The sequence below is a fragment of the Synchiropus splendidus genome, chromosome 3, assembly GCF_027744825.2.
Source record: "Synchiropus splendidus isolate RoL2022-P1 chromosome 3, RoL_Sspl_1.0, whole genome shotgun sequence".
Lineage (NCBI taxonomy): Eukaryota > Metazoa > Chordata > Actinopteri > Syngnathiformes > Callionymidae > Synchiropus > Synchiropus splendidus.
The window spans coordinates 17,892,888-17,907,834 of record NC_071336.1 but is presented as its reverse complement, the minus strand read 5'-3'; positions in this window follow the sequence as shown (position 1 = coordinate 17,907,834).

Sequence of the window (14,947 nt, the reverse complement as noted above, 5' to 3'; positions counted from 1 at the left end):
CAGGATGCAGCTTTGAGAGCCACTCCACACTCGGTTACATCTGCATTGTAGAAGATAAACCTTCCCTTTTTCAGCTGTTCAAAGGCCGGTTCTCCTGATGATCCCATCATGGTTATTAGGATCCCACAGTGGGTGTGTCGCAACACTATAAACCCCAATTTCCACAGAAGGCGTAACTGCAGCATTGGTGCAGCCTAGTTTTTCAAAAAGAATGAATTGTTTTTAATCTGTCAATTTCCACCTCTAGCAGAGGTTACTGCACTGCTGCAGCACTGCTTCAAATCAGCAAGGATTCTAGTTGTTGCTGAGCGACGTGTGGCACCGTGTGGAGAGAAACAACCCGGCAGAAAGTCAGTGTGAGAAAAGTGACGTGAATCAGGAAAAAATTCAAAATAAAACACTATGAGTTGACCTTTGTTGCATTTTGGAGGTTGAGCATCGGCCCATTCTGTACGACACTCGCCTCAGCTGAAATTGAAAGCAATGGGACAGAGAGCAAGCGCGTCGTGCTCAGAGGTCGGACTGGCCAAATTCATTTACGGCGGGGATCCGCTCTCAACCGTGTCGCGAGTGGAGAACCACCACTCGAACCAATCGAACTATTGAGCTGTCCCTTTATTGGGTTTGTCAGTATCATATTCACTGATGTGAGCTCAGCACCGTTGGCCAGAATATGATTGTTGCCAGAGGAAAGTGTCACTCATCTTCACTGGGGATAATGATGAAGGTTTGGAACTGTTTGAAACAGCTAATCCCCGCCTCTTTGGTTATCTGAATAAGACAGACAAAACTGAGGTTTTCCCCTTTGCCAGATTGAGCTCTTTGAAGGTAGAAGGAAGCAGGAAGTGGACGCTGACTCCAGCCCAGTCCAGAGTCAGCTTCTGTGTTAGTATAGTTTTGCCAAGCCCACCAACACCGTTGATGAATAATGTTTTGATGGTTTGATTCTTTTCAGAATCCACTATGTAACTTGAAGAGTTGCATAGATGATTTTTGGTTTGTTCCCCTTTTTCAATCTTCCTGATCTCATGCTCTTCATGTAGAGTTCCATGTATGTATGTGTAACACTAGGAAGGTGTAAATTCCGCGCTAATACTAGTCCTGTGTGTTTCAGATGGCTGGGCCGAACATAGCATGTGTGCTCATACTGCCATTGCAGGCCAATAGTGAAGCTGAGATTTGTCATGTGCACATTTCTTTGCGCGTACGTCTGCCTTCTCACGTAAAAATGATCCACAAACACAGCTGGCAGACAACTAGGAACACATACGATCATTCAATGAGGGAGGTTTGCATATAGACAATAAAAGGTACCATGAGGTCTAAACTTTAAATTTGGCAGGGGCACACAAATAAGCAAGTGGTACAGAGATTTAAAAAAAAAAAAAAGATCCAGACGAGTCAGAGCACAGTCGGTGCATCGCCTCATTGATCTAGCGCAGGGAGACAGGAGAGTTTGAGTTAAATACCGCTGGCGGTCAAGTTATCAGCAGACAAATTGCAAGCAGACAAACCAGGAGGAAAGACAACAGAAATAAGAAGAAATATTCATCACAGTGAGGCCAGCGGAAACCAATTACAATGGGTGAACAAGCCAGTGCCGCACTGATCTCCACCTACACAGGTTTGTCATGGCTTTTCACATTTGACTTGATTGGTTTGAAGCGCTTGAATCAAAACAAAGCAAACGCTAGTGAACTCTAAAATATGTTCCAAAATGACAAATAGTGACCAGAGCTGCAGTACCCACGCACCTTCATTTGAGATATTGTTTTGTTTGTGATGACTTGGATAAGAGAAATGTACTTCATCCATAAGGATAATAATAGTGTCCCTTCTTTCCAACCAAAAGTTTTAACTTTCCAAGCCAGGCCCAAAAAACTCTTGACATAATATATTAATAAATAATACAGTAATATATTGACTTTGGGGAAGTGGACTTTTGCGTCCTATATCGACGAAGAAGGCTTCAGCGTTGCCTGTGGACACATACACATAGCTGTTTCACTGGACTAAAAGAACGTTTTCCTTCGCGTGTAGCGTACCAGGTGCGGCAGTGAGTGGCACAGGAGCACATGGAGCATGGCGCAAGAGGGGAGAGGAAAACACGTCACAAAAAGCATGTTTGACATCCCTAGAGCTTGTTTGGTTGGAACAAATACCTGCACTATCCTGTCCCTTTGAGGACCGTTTGGACACCCATTGAAATCTATTGGCCAGGACATCAGTGGTCTGGTCAATTCATCTGAAAATAGAAATAATGATGGGGAAAAAAAACAGGTCATTTTTTCAAGACAGATTATTTCGTCTATCATCTGGACAACAGTCCCCAAGTTAAAAATCCCACCCAAGGACATGTCACTGTCAATTGGTAGCTTAGTTGACAAAGTTCAAAATAAAATTTCAACTTGCACTCATGTTCATTTTCCCACAGTAAACATAATGGTTGTACATCTGCTCCACTTTTAGCTCTTGAAAAATTGATGTAACATAAATGTAACAGATTTTGCATAAACATAAAAGTTTACTTAAATAGCAGGTTTTCACCTGCAGACAAACATGAGGTGTACATGAGTTTCATTGAGGTGACTCACCAGCTTCTCTCAACTCTTAAGGTCTTTGTCTGGAAGTGCTCTCTGAATTTTCTGTCATGCAAAAATTCATCAGAAGATCCATTCACACTTCAATTTCTGTTTCAGAGTGATTACCTTTCAAAAACCTGTCGCCTTGAAAAAGAGAGTTCGTTGATCACTATGATCGAAAAAATATTGACGAAAAGTTTTCCAGCATCCACTCACTGAATGGTCAAGTCAGCAGGACAAAGATGGGCATAATAGAGTGGACACACAACAAATCCTCATTGCATTGTAATAGTGACTTGTTTAAAACTTAATGACATTGACAGAATAAATGTACTAACACACTCCAAGAGCGAGAAAACTCAATATTAAGATTATATATCTTACCTCCTAAAACAGATGTGTGACTCCAAACTATTACATAACATTGTGATTCTCTCCCTTTCCTCTTCTTTTGTTCAAAGTCTAGAGATTTAAGTCTCCATCACGCACATAGTGCTGAGCTATTTAAATGCATGTGCAGTGTGATGCAACGGACTCTTTGCAGCACTCCTCTTTTGATGTTATTTAATTGCAGTGTCGCAACACCTAATGCAAATCTAGCAGAACAAGTGGCCACCTGCCTGCATTCTAGGAGTGTGTGCTGTACGTATGCTGCCTTCATAAATAAATAAACACCCTGTGAATCGGTGAGCGTCCATCCATCAGTTTAGATCAATAAACCATCAGGCAGCTGCCGTCTGGTGGGTCAGGGGTGACCATGTGAACATCATATTTTTCATCTGCCTCCATGATGGGGTTCAACACACTGCAGGACGCTGGAACACATCTGCTGGTTTGGTCCGAAACCCCCCGTCTTGTCAAGCTGAATAAATAATACTGGCACCGTGGGCAGTGGTGTGTCGATGTGACAGCTAGTTTCCGTTTTCATTATTATCCTACAAAATATGTATTTATTGATTATGGCCCTTCTGTGATACAATATGTTTCATTTCTAAAACCAGTATTCCTCCAGCTCTCTTTATAAAAAGAAATGTATGAAGGAAAAACTGTGATTTCCAGGCAATAATAAAAACATTACTATCTCAAATAAAAAAACAGTGCACCTGTCTCTTCATGGAACGTTGGGGAGCAAAAGGTTGGGCTCTTAACTAGGCCACGTTCTGCTTTTGAAGGTCAGGGTACAATTCAGCAGAAAAACATGTTCAGCTGTAACAAGTGGTCAAAGACATCTATTGCTGTTTTTGTCTTTTTCCACGACTTGGGTCAAACAGGAAAAAGCTTTCGGGTTACTGGAGTGAACTCCAGCTTGTCAGAGCAAAAGATCAGAAGCCTCTTTGCAATTCACTGTTGGAGATGGGCTCGATGCCTGGTTGCTTCCTGCCATGTCTCCTCCAATGATTACTCAGAGAAAACAGACTGTTAACATTGATCTCATAAAGCAGGGCCTGAAAGCAACAAAATCTGAAAGCTCACTGGTGTTGGGTTTATTGCCAACATTTTTTTCCATGGCCCATATAACACAGCGGTAATTCAAACATTTAGACAGAGTCATATACAGGAATTATAAAGTCGTCATCTGTGGAAAAAATACTGTAAATTTGTCATTCACATGACATGCTGCCTTTTTTAGATCTGTCTACTGAACATCTCCTACAAATGCCAGGAAGTTCAGGAAAAACAGGTGATCATGGAAATGTGTGAGTGAGTTGACCAGGAGTGATTGAAACAGAAAAACAAAATTCACTCGTCAATCCCATGAGCTTCACCAACACAAGAAATGGTATTCTTCCTTCGTGTAAATAGAATCTGTGATGGCATGTCTCACGCATTCTCTCACAGCATTAGCAGTGAAAGAGTTTAAATCCCTCTCACCCACTGCATGCTGGGACAGACTTCCTGTGACCTTGACCACCGGAAGATAAGCGGATATAGTATAAATGGATTGTTTGATGAGGAGAGAAAAAACACAGAATGGACGTGGAAAAAAAACAACAACAATAAAACTAAATAAAATAAAAATAATAAATAACAGAGGGATCTGGGTCAAAGGCGATAGCAGTGTACTGGTCACAATGTCTTGTCAAAGACCTGATTGTGTTGTTTTTCATTAGGTGGTGACTGACGTGATCTTATTTCCTCATTATTGATCTTGCTGTCACAAACATCCTTCTGTTAAAAAAAAACAAAAAACAAAAAAAAAACATAGTTAATAATATCTAACTAGAACATTGATAAGGATGTTTAACTGCGGCAGTTATTGATGAATTTCTGGACATCACATTACACATACACACACACACACGCACACACACACACGCACACACACACACACACACACAAAGAGAGCACACTGCCCTCGCCTGTCATGTTAGCTGTCATGTTAATATATTGGCTTGTGCAATATTACTAGGGGTTTGAGCTGCAAACAAAAACTCACTCGGCCTGAACATAATGCATATGCTGAGTGCTCAAAGCTGTTATGAAGGCAAAGAGTGGAACTAAAATATAGATGTTTTGAGTTATTTCCCACTTTTTCAAAATGTGTTCAGTAATAGCTTTGATGTCTTCAGAGAGAATCTGGAATGTAAATAGTCATGAAATCATATAGTAGAGCCATTGTGTGGATCACTGTCTTCCTCTTTAATTGAAAGCATGAATTCTGCAATGAAGCATTGTATTATATTTTGGTGTCTCACAGCAGCAGCAGAGATTTCATTTTGGTGGGGTTTTATCCAAGGTGGAGGTTTATGATCTTCCCCGTATGTAGTGCATATTTACCCTTTTGTCTTTAAAGTAGATTAGATTAACTTAAATGATCCAAAGATGGCAAATGAATCATTTATTGGCAACACTGTGTTGAACCTCTATGGGCTGAACGGTTAAGCATACAGTATAAATGCAGTGGATTTGGATTGGAACGTTAACATCCCATTGCTTGGCTGACGGTTGACTCAGAAAGTGTGTCTGGCGAAAAGCAGCAAAGCAGGAATAGCATCAGCCTCAGTCAAAACGCATTGTAGAGCCGGTGAATTCATTGCGCTGAAAGGAGCATAAAACCGGAGTATTTGCATCAGCTTGAGCTTAGTGGGTTTCTGTTTCAGGGATTTGGTCAATCCATTAAAGAATATTAGTTCCGACACACAGTTGCACAGCGAAACAACTGCAGGCTGGATTAGCACATGAAACAGAAGCTGCAAAGTGAATTAAACACAGCGACCCACTTGCCGGGGAAAAAAAAAAAAACAAACGTAATGAAGAAAAAGCGGTCACATCGATGCGAGCTGTGACAGGAGACTAATCACTTTTTAAACGCTCGCATCGTGGTTTGACATTTCCCCCATGGAGCCCGAGAATCCAATCAGCACCAGGCATTGACACTGATGTTTTTATACTCACTCGCCTGTCGGACACACACACTGATCCCGTTAATCACAAACACAGTTCCACAACGCACAAGAACAGGTTCAAAATGAACACTGAAGATTTGCATTCATTTCCTTTAATTCACTTTGACAGGAAAACACAAACCAGGGGCCCGAGGGCCATATCAGGCCTGCTACTGTTAGTCATTGTTTCCACTATGACATTCAGTACTAATGTAAAGCACACCAGTGATATTTAAGCTTTGCTGTTATTTGGGGTGCTCACAAGAAACCATGTGAACAATTCAATCCAAAAACATCAGACCTTGGGTTTTTTGACCCAAAGGAGGACAGGAGAGCGAAGAGTTATATTCCGATAAAAATCACATTTTAGTCTTGTTTTCCAGTCAAATGTGTGCTTCAATTTAAAATGTGAATAAAAATTGGCTTTGTTGTTATAGGTCTCTCACATGGTTTTGAAAAAAAAGAGGGAAATGAAAAAGTGATGGTGCGTTTTTTTTTTTGCAGCCACCGTTGAGCTACTTGAAAAAATTCCTTATTATTCAGAAATTCAAAATCCTCCTTTATAAAAACAAATCTAAAATTTCCCTCTTCATTTACAGTGGTCTGAACTATTTCCAAGTGATAAAACATGATAAAAACTAAAATGGCAGCCAGTTTCCTCTGATTGAACGCATTTTTTCCCCATAAATCATAACTTTCTGCAGCATATGACTGAGGACGGCACTGATGGAATAATCCCTCTGGCAAATCTCCCTATTCACAACATAATAATCCCACTGCAACGGCTTGTTGCTGCAAGATCAACAATGTTTTAAATCATTGGATTAAAGTGCATGGCTGTCTCACTGATCTTAGCCCCATGGGTGTAATGGTCGTGACGTTTTGGAAAACGAAGCAACAGGGATCAGCCTCTGGAGGAGTCTGAAACTGAAGCATGACCATCAGGGGCCAGATGTTTGTTTTATTATATGTGTGAGAAGAAAATACAGTCTCTAGGGGATCGATTCAGTGGGTCTCCTTTGCAGGTTTGCAATGCAGGTTTATTGAAGGAGATCACTGGAGTCCTGTTCTGACAAAATATTTTCAGAGAAAATATTTGGGAAAACAAATAGACGAGCAGAAGAAATAAAGGGGAAAAAAAGAAACCTCTACTACTGAAAACACATTCATGGGGATAAAAGTAAACAAAGATAATCAAAATCAGATGTACAGATTCAATGGGACGAAACCAACATTAAATACATCCAACAACAGCATCAACAACAATAATACCAGGTCAATCTAAAAAAAAAATATAGACTTTAATACATTTTTTTAAATATATATTTACACAAAAATACTCAGAAATATTTTATAGAAACACCTCCACCTCTGAAACTGCAAATGTATTCACTTACATCACTGCTGCTGTTAGACTCCATCAGTAGAAACATCATCCCTGGCCTTTAACATCAAACTCCTCTGTCAGACAATGAAATCCACTCAAACACCGTCAGATGTCCATAATTCTATCACTTGGCTCTCTTATCTCCAGAGTGGTCCCTCTGCTGCTGGCAGCTGCTCACAATCAATATATGGATGCTTGCAATGTTGACGTTGCTATCCACATTTTCAAATGTGATATTTCTGATCAGTATGATCAGCGGAATGGGATCCAGCTGCGCTGCTGCGAAGCTGAAGGGAGAGAAGGAACAGAGACGACACAGTGGAAATAACAAAATAAAAGTGCAAGAGAAACAAAAGATGATAATTTCAATCATCAAATTGGTTGCCAATATTCCTGGCCTTTGAAGCCATTCCTGAGACTGAGGAAAGAACTTCAAGGGTGACTGTGGGTTTGCACCGTGGCCTCCTCCCAGTTGGATATCCATGTGTTCCTCGCTTTCGCAAGATGCCACCATTCTTTTCTTCCTGCTCTTGTGATTAATATATTGTCTGCTGTATTATTTAGTTTGAAACTCACTTTATCTTCAGAATGGTCAGTAAATATTTAATGTTAGCTTATGACTTAAACGTAATGAGTGGCACATATCATCTCATATATATAGTTTTTATTTTTTGGTACAAAGTTTATTTCAGTTTATTTCACTAATTTGGGATCAATATGTTCAGTGCTCATAGTGCGATATTATATTGTTACTACATTATGAAGATGTTTTGTGTTATTTTTAAAGATTATTATCACATAATGTTGTTGTTGGTGCTCGGAAAATGAACTGGTAAGAGACAGATTAGTTGTGGTCTAGTTTCTGTAGAACTAGTTTCTGTCCTCATTTTCAGGTCAGAAACTTCTCCCTCACCTCGTCGTGCACTTCTTTACTCTCTGCCTGTGTTGTATGAACATCAGGAAACAAGGTTGCCTACAGGCGAGTGTGGAAGTGGCGTGCGAGTAAACCCTTGTTTCCGCCTGAGACACAGCGTGCGAGAACTTCCAGTGTCCACCTTCATCATCATCACCTAGGCTCCGCCCTTAACAGCAGCCGCTCGCTCTCGCCATAGTAACGACTTTGTTGCTGTGAAATTTCTTGCCCACAAGACTGGTGCTGTGTTGCCATCAGAATTTATGTCAAGTCCATTTTCATTCAGGTCAAAAGGATTTTGTGCTTCCCCCGACTGCTCCTTTTCAGTAAAGAGAGTCATCGCTTCTGCTCCTGCGCCTGCCGCCGCCTCACTCAACCATTTTAACGTCATTATTCGAGCTGAAGCAGCTGACGCAGTTCGGGACCACGGCAGAGGATCCACAGGGGTTCATTGTTTTCTCCAAATCATCCACCAGCAGGATGCAGGCCAGCGCCCAAACCAAACAGCTTTATCTGAGTGTTTACACAACAGATCTCCACAGGACCTCAAGCCCAAACACCAGACAAAACCAAACATCCCGAGTCGTTTCGTGGGGAAAGTCTGGGCCCGTACGAGCATGTGCTCATTATCTGGAGTAAGTGAGAAACTGCACGCCACTGTGTTTGGGCTGGCGCTCACGCCACCAGACTGTAGGCTGTGCTCGACCCAGAGTGAGTTATTTTGGGATGAAAATTGAAATTACGATTTTGACAACACAAAGACAGAGTGGACTGAAAAAGAGTGACACAGATATTTGAAAGGTGAAGTGGGTCAGTGACGAAGAGCGAAAATGCTCTTACGTAACAGCTTTTAATCTGCTCTCCAGTCCAGACACATTCAGACTTATTAGTTGGATTTGGAGGGAAAAACGAAACATGGAAGAATTTCTGTCACACTCATGGAAGAGAGTGAATATCAATCATTTCAATTGTTTGTAATTTCATTCAGTCATCTTTTTGCTTCTCCAACCAATGATATGAAGCTCGAAAATGGCCTCTGCAATCAGCAAAACCCTAAATCCAAATCTGTCCTAAATCATCCCGGATTGGAGTTTATAGGCAAAAAGAATCTGAATGCCAGAATCAGATGAAGATTAAAATACAAAAGCAAGTGACAGAAACGAATGTCTGGACTGGACTGTTTAAATTAGACTGACCATTTTTAGTGTGATTCTGAGAGCAGCAGTTGCCGCTGCCTCTGCTTTATACAGTACAGGTAACAATATGTCTCCAAGTGCTCCTTGAGTTCTTCTTTTATCAAGACTCGCATGTATCATAATACAATTTGCCAGTTGCAGCACACAAGAACTTGACACTCAGATAAGAAGGCCAAAATATTTTCATTCAATTTTTCACAAATAACAAACAGCAAAAGTAATGAACATTTGCGAATTAAACTCATGTAACACCACACAAAAGAATTATTTATTTATTAATGTAATATTCATTGATAGGTAACATTTACTACACCTGTTTTTTGCGTCTATGAACAAAATACATTTTACATCCAAAAATACATTTTATATATGAATAAATATTAAAACAAGAAACAGTCCCCATTGTTTTTTTAAAAGTTTTTTTTTAAATAATTGATTCTCTCCAAAGGAAGGCATGAAATGAAAAGGCAAGAAAGTTTTTTTAATCTATTCTTCTATTCCTCAGAAGTGCATCATCCATTCTGGCATCATTATGGAGAAATCCTCTCCACACGGCCTTCAGACCTTGTTTATCCAAGTGTATATATTTGGCTCTATGTTAATGTTTTCGGCACCTTTTGCTGTTCCCAACTGCGATATGCAGCAATATTTTAGGGTAAATAAGAGCTGTCTTTTGTTCAGGAAGATTGAGGCCACTTTAAGATGAGAGTTTAAAAGATCTCTCCGACTTTCTTGAGTTTTGGGAAAATGTTTTGTTGCTCAGCATGAATGCCTGCTTGTGCTGTTTACGACCTGTTGTGTCGCTTTGCATGACTGGTCTGGCCAATCCTTGTGTCTGGATTCTGTTTGTTGAGCATCATTGAAATGTAAAAGGCTGCAGCTGAATATGAATGAGAGCATTTGAGCCTCTTTAATTTTGAGCAGCGCTTCCATCGCAACAGAAACTCACTTCTCTTCCACAAGACTGATGAGAACGTTATCTGTATTAGGAAAGATTGTTCTGTAGTATTGAAGGTTTTTCATTCTTAACATAGGATTATGCCATAAACCCATGTAAATGTTCTGTATCTTCTGAAGGCTCTGGCACTGGCTCTACAGAAGAAGCCTCCACAACTTAAAAGAAAGGACAGGGTTTGAAAGGATTTATGGGAGGGTTCCACCGTAACGACAGCGAGCAAGTCACGTGTGCTGGTATTGTTGGGATGTCTCCGCGCATTATATTTTAATGGTTTGCCAGTAGTGCAGCGATCGCTACACTAATGAGCACACTGTTTGCGATGTTAGCGTCTCTTTCCACTTCCAGGTCAGCTGGTGAATCTTTAATAGGCTTCTCGTGTGTATGAGAGTATACTTACCATGCCGCCTTTGACTTTCCTCATCTGCTCTTCCACATGCATGAAAAGATTTCCTTCATTTCTCTTGTTAGATATGGATGAGGCGCCCGCAATAGATTAATCCTTGTGACTTTTACTCAAATTAGACTGGCACCAGCACATAGATAATAGCATAAAAATATACGATCTGAAATGTGTGACATTGGGGGTGGTAGGAATTTGCTACCTCAGCAGAAAGGCAAACGTTGTACGAAGCGATATGTATTTGAATATTTCAGGATCGTCTCATGAATTGTGAAGAAATGAATACAGGTGTTTTTGTTTCAGACGCGGTTTAATTATTCATACCCACTCTGCTGTTATACATGATAGAAATTCATTCTACAAACCCTACGTTTTGTGAGACAAGACCAACATGCTGCCATTATATACAACATGTGATTTCCAAGTTTGTTTTTTTTCCCCAAAATGAAAGTTAAAAATGAACTTTAAAATCATCATTTTATTTGTTATATTGGACAGAGATGCATTTGGTGGCGCTATTTGAAAGGAAAACAAAAAATCTTTTTAAAGGCCAGAGGCAGGCAGGAGAATGTGGTTGGTTGCCTCAGGGCAACATCATGCAGTTGTCCAATGTTTTTCAACCGGTGTGCCACGTCACACTCGCGTCAGTTGCGCTGTGTGAAGTGATCCAGTTTCACCTTATTTGTCCGGAGATAGAGGTTGACATTAAATCATGAAGAATCGGAACGTGTTGACGATCTGCCAGCGTGAGGAGATTAAATGGTTTTGGTCGCATTCTTTCTATACGCTACAGATCTATGCTGATATATTGTCTCATCCATCAGTCGCTGCGGTGCTATGTTTGGTGCTCCTCTTCCCACTCACAGCAAAGAAGCCAGTCAAATGCGCAACTTCGAGTTGTTTTTAAACCTGATGCCTCTAACTTGACCAGAAACCTTCATGACAGTATAATGGAATGTTTGTTGTCGGGCCCACGACACCAATAACTGTCAGGGAGCAGAGCGAACGGCTAATGTGATGTCTTCAAAACTTTATTCACGCTCATAGATCATCAAAGTTTGCTTTGTGGTTTAAAAGATAGCTAAGGACTAAATTCAGAACCAAATATCACGTAACCTTCTTGGCCTGAAATGAAGGTAAGATTAGGAGAATTATTTGATTATGGATAAATTCACTCAAGATATATTTGAAAAACAACGACATACATGAATGTATGCCCAGGACTGTGCTGGGTGCCAGGCTGATGTCAGATGTGACCCTCCGCTCGGGATTTCAAACCAAATACATGGTCAATACAACAATAGATTTGTTCAGCTGGCATATGAATAAAAGATACAGGGCGCGGGAAACGCAGATAATGCATCCACAATTGAGTCGATGATATGGTGTGACATTTCAGGTAATAATACCATTACAGTTATTGAACAGTGCATTACAATTGTGCACTGTTGGGCAGTATTGCACGTCAAGATATGAAAGAGTGAATATAGAGCGCAGCATTGAAGAGACAGTGTTCAGTTGTGTTTAATCAGGAACACATATTTGATTTCAATCGTTTGTCACATGTTATAAACGCTTCAACCATTGCAGTCCATTATGGAACCTGTTGCATGAGAGTGGAAGTGTTTATTACCTGCAGGTACTCATGTAGTGAATTTCAGGTTTCTCCTGACATTTATTTGAGCCTAGTGGGAAAAAATAACCTTCAACTCTTGTTGACACTATTATGTTTCTCAAGGCTGGTGGTAATAACCCGATAAAAAATGGTAGTGAGTGTCAGTATTCCTTCGGGCTTCCATTCAACCCCCATCCACGAGCTTGTGCGCGTTCCTTCTGCTACAATTCACACAAGCTTCCACACGGATGTGTGGCACCAGCCTGATGTAAGGTCAGCACACCCTCTTCTCGCTGTTAGCCGACTGTGTCAGAATACCCCGAAGCTTTTATTAATATGGTGACTGTAATCATTGCTGGCATAGGCGGCAGCCGCGTCTGATAAAAATGCTCAAGAGCTTACTGAGAAAGCACCAGTTTTCAAACATAGCTCCATTGTGAGGCAAGAACCCGACCCAGAAGACCCAGTCTGCTTTTAAACCGTATCATCACTCATTCTTCTTATTGGTCTTATGTAAGAGCTTGACAGGTGTAAACAGAAAACAGTTACGGCTCCTCACTTTATTCCTGTATTTCCTTTATTCCAGAATTTTTTTTTAAGCTTTCATTAATCTTCAACGCAAGTCTTGTGCTGATAGCAGACTGCAGTACAGAAATGCTGACCCGTGGGCAGGCCTGAGCCTCAGGAGCCTCGAGTGGTCTCCAGCCAGCTGTTCCAAAGTCAAGCCTCAGTTCTAATGGTGACTGCAGTCGTTCACCCGTCAGTATATGGCCAGCATACTGCATTAAAAGACTGGGCACTGCATGCAATTCATATATATTTTGTTGTTTATGATTATAATAAATGAAATGAAATTACCTTTTACATGATCAATGATCACATTCATACTGTAAAATGTTATCCTTCAATTTGTTTATGAAACAGTTAAATCAGTTTCTTCTATTACCAATGTGGTGTGAAGCGTGATGTAAATACATTTCTTGTCAAATTGTGACTAATATCAAATGCCCAGTGATCATAGTCTTTTTTTTTTCCCACCAACTTGGCGAACCTTTTTAAATGTAAAAAAAACCCCAAAAACACACATATTCTGAACGGAGTGAAACACCAAATGTAAACAATAGGAACTAAAGCAGGCCGAGCTGCATGTGGCTCTTTTCCCACTTTCACTCGGCTCTTCACCACATGAGCCGCGAAAATTAGTCGGAAAAGTAAGAGCTATTCCAGCGAAATTTCAAAGACTTTGAATCGCATTTAATTTTGAAACGTAACCCATGCGCCTCGCTGCATGTGCGCCAAGCCCCCCCATTCAACGACAATGAGAGTCGTGGTCCTCAGATTTGGATGGTCATCAGATCCATGATTTAACATGACTTAGTTCCGCGTTTCGCTTTGTCATGACATAAACTAAACATATGGCATGTGTGTCGCGTATTATTCATCGTTGATCGCCGTGAAGTCTGTTTAATTCAGTGGAGAGTCGACATGAGGCGCTCCAGTCTGCTGCGTTGCTCACACACACACGGCCATGTTGGGGCCACGTTATTGGTGGTATGAGCCACGTAAAAATATATTTAACTTATACTTTAACTTGTGGCACACAGGGAAGTGCTTTAACCGCTATACTGCCACTAAGTCACATGACCAGCTGTTCAGGTGAGCCATACAGCCTTATATGTTTGTAGCATGTGGCTCTTTGCAGCAACAAAATAAAGAAATCTGGCTATTAGCCTGACTGGTTGGCCACCTCTGATCTAAAGATTGAGGGATTAGGTGTTTGTAAATCCACCAGCGGGGCAAGTTTGCACGAAGCAGCTGCAGATTGTCATGGTCCAGTTGAGACCCAAAAGTCCAGGGCCACATTTGGTCTCATTCTTCCCTTTCAGGTCACTAACCCATCGCTTGTTTAGATAGATTACTGTTCACACGCCCACAGACAACAGACACTCATCCATTGACCTCTGTATGTCTTTGCATCGTAGGAGGAAACCTGTGTTTCCCAGAGGAAGCCCTCACATGCACACAGAAAGCACACACACTTGGGTTCAGTCCAAACCAAGAGTTGCCTCAAACCAGGGGCATTCTTGCTGCGAGGCTGCAGCTCTTGCCACTAATCCACCATGGATCCAGCGCCAAATAAAAAATGCAAGAAAAAGCTTAAATAATAGAGCAAGATACATTTTGAGAATGAATCACCAGAATCTTCTCGCAGTTGGTGTTTCCATTTCGTCCTTGTTCATCCTGCAGCCAGATGGGCCTCTGTGTCCACTGCGGGGTAAATATGCATTTTAAATGAATGACTCATCAAGTGTGCGCGACTCAATGAGGCTCATGCTTTTTCTGACATTTTCATTCAATACATTGATAAAAATAAAGAGTGACATTAAGCAAGGTTGATGCCACAGGGAGTGTTTAAGTATGAGTGAGCTCTGTGTGGATCCTCGCTGGTAGCAGAGCTACTCCTCTGAATCCCTGTTGTTTCTCACGTCATCAGGAGAGTGAAAGTGAAT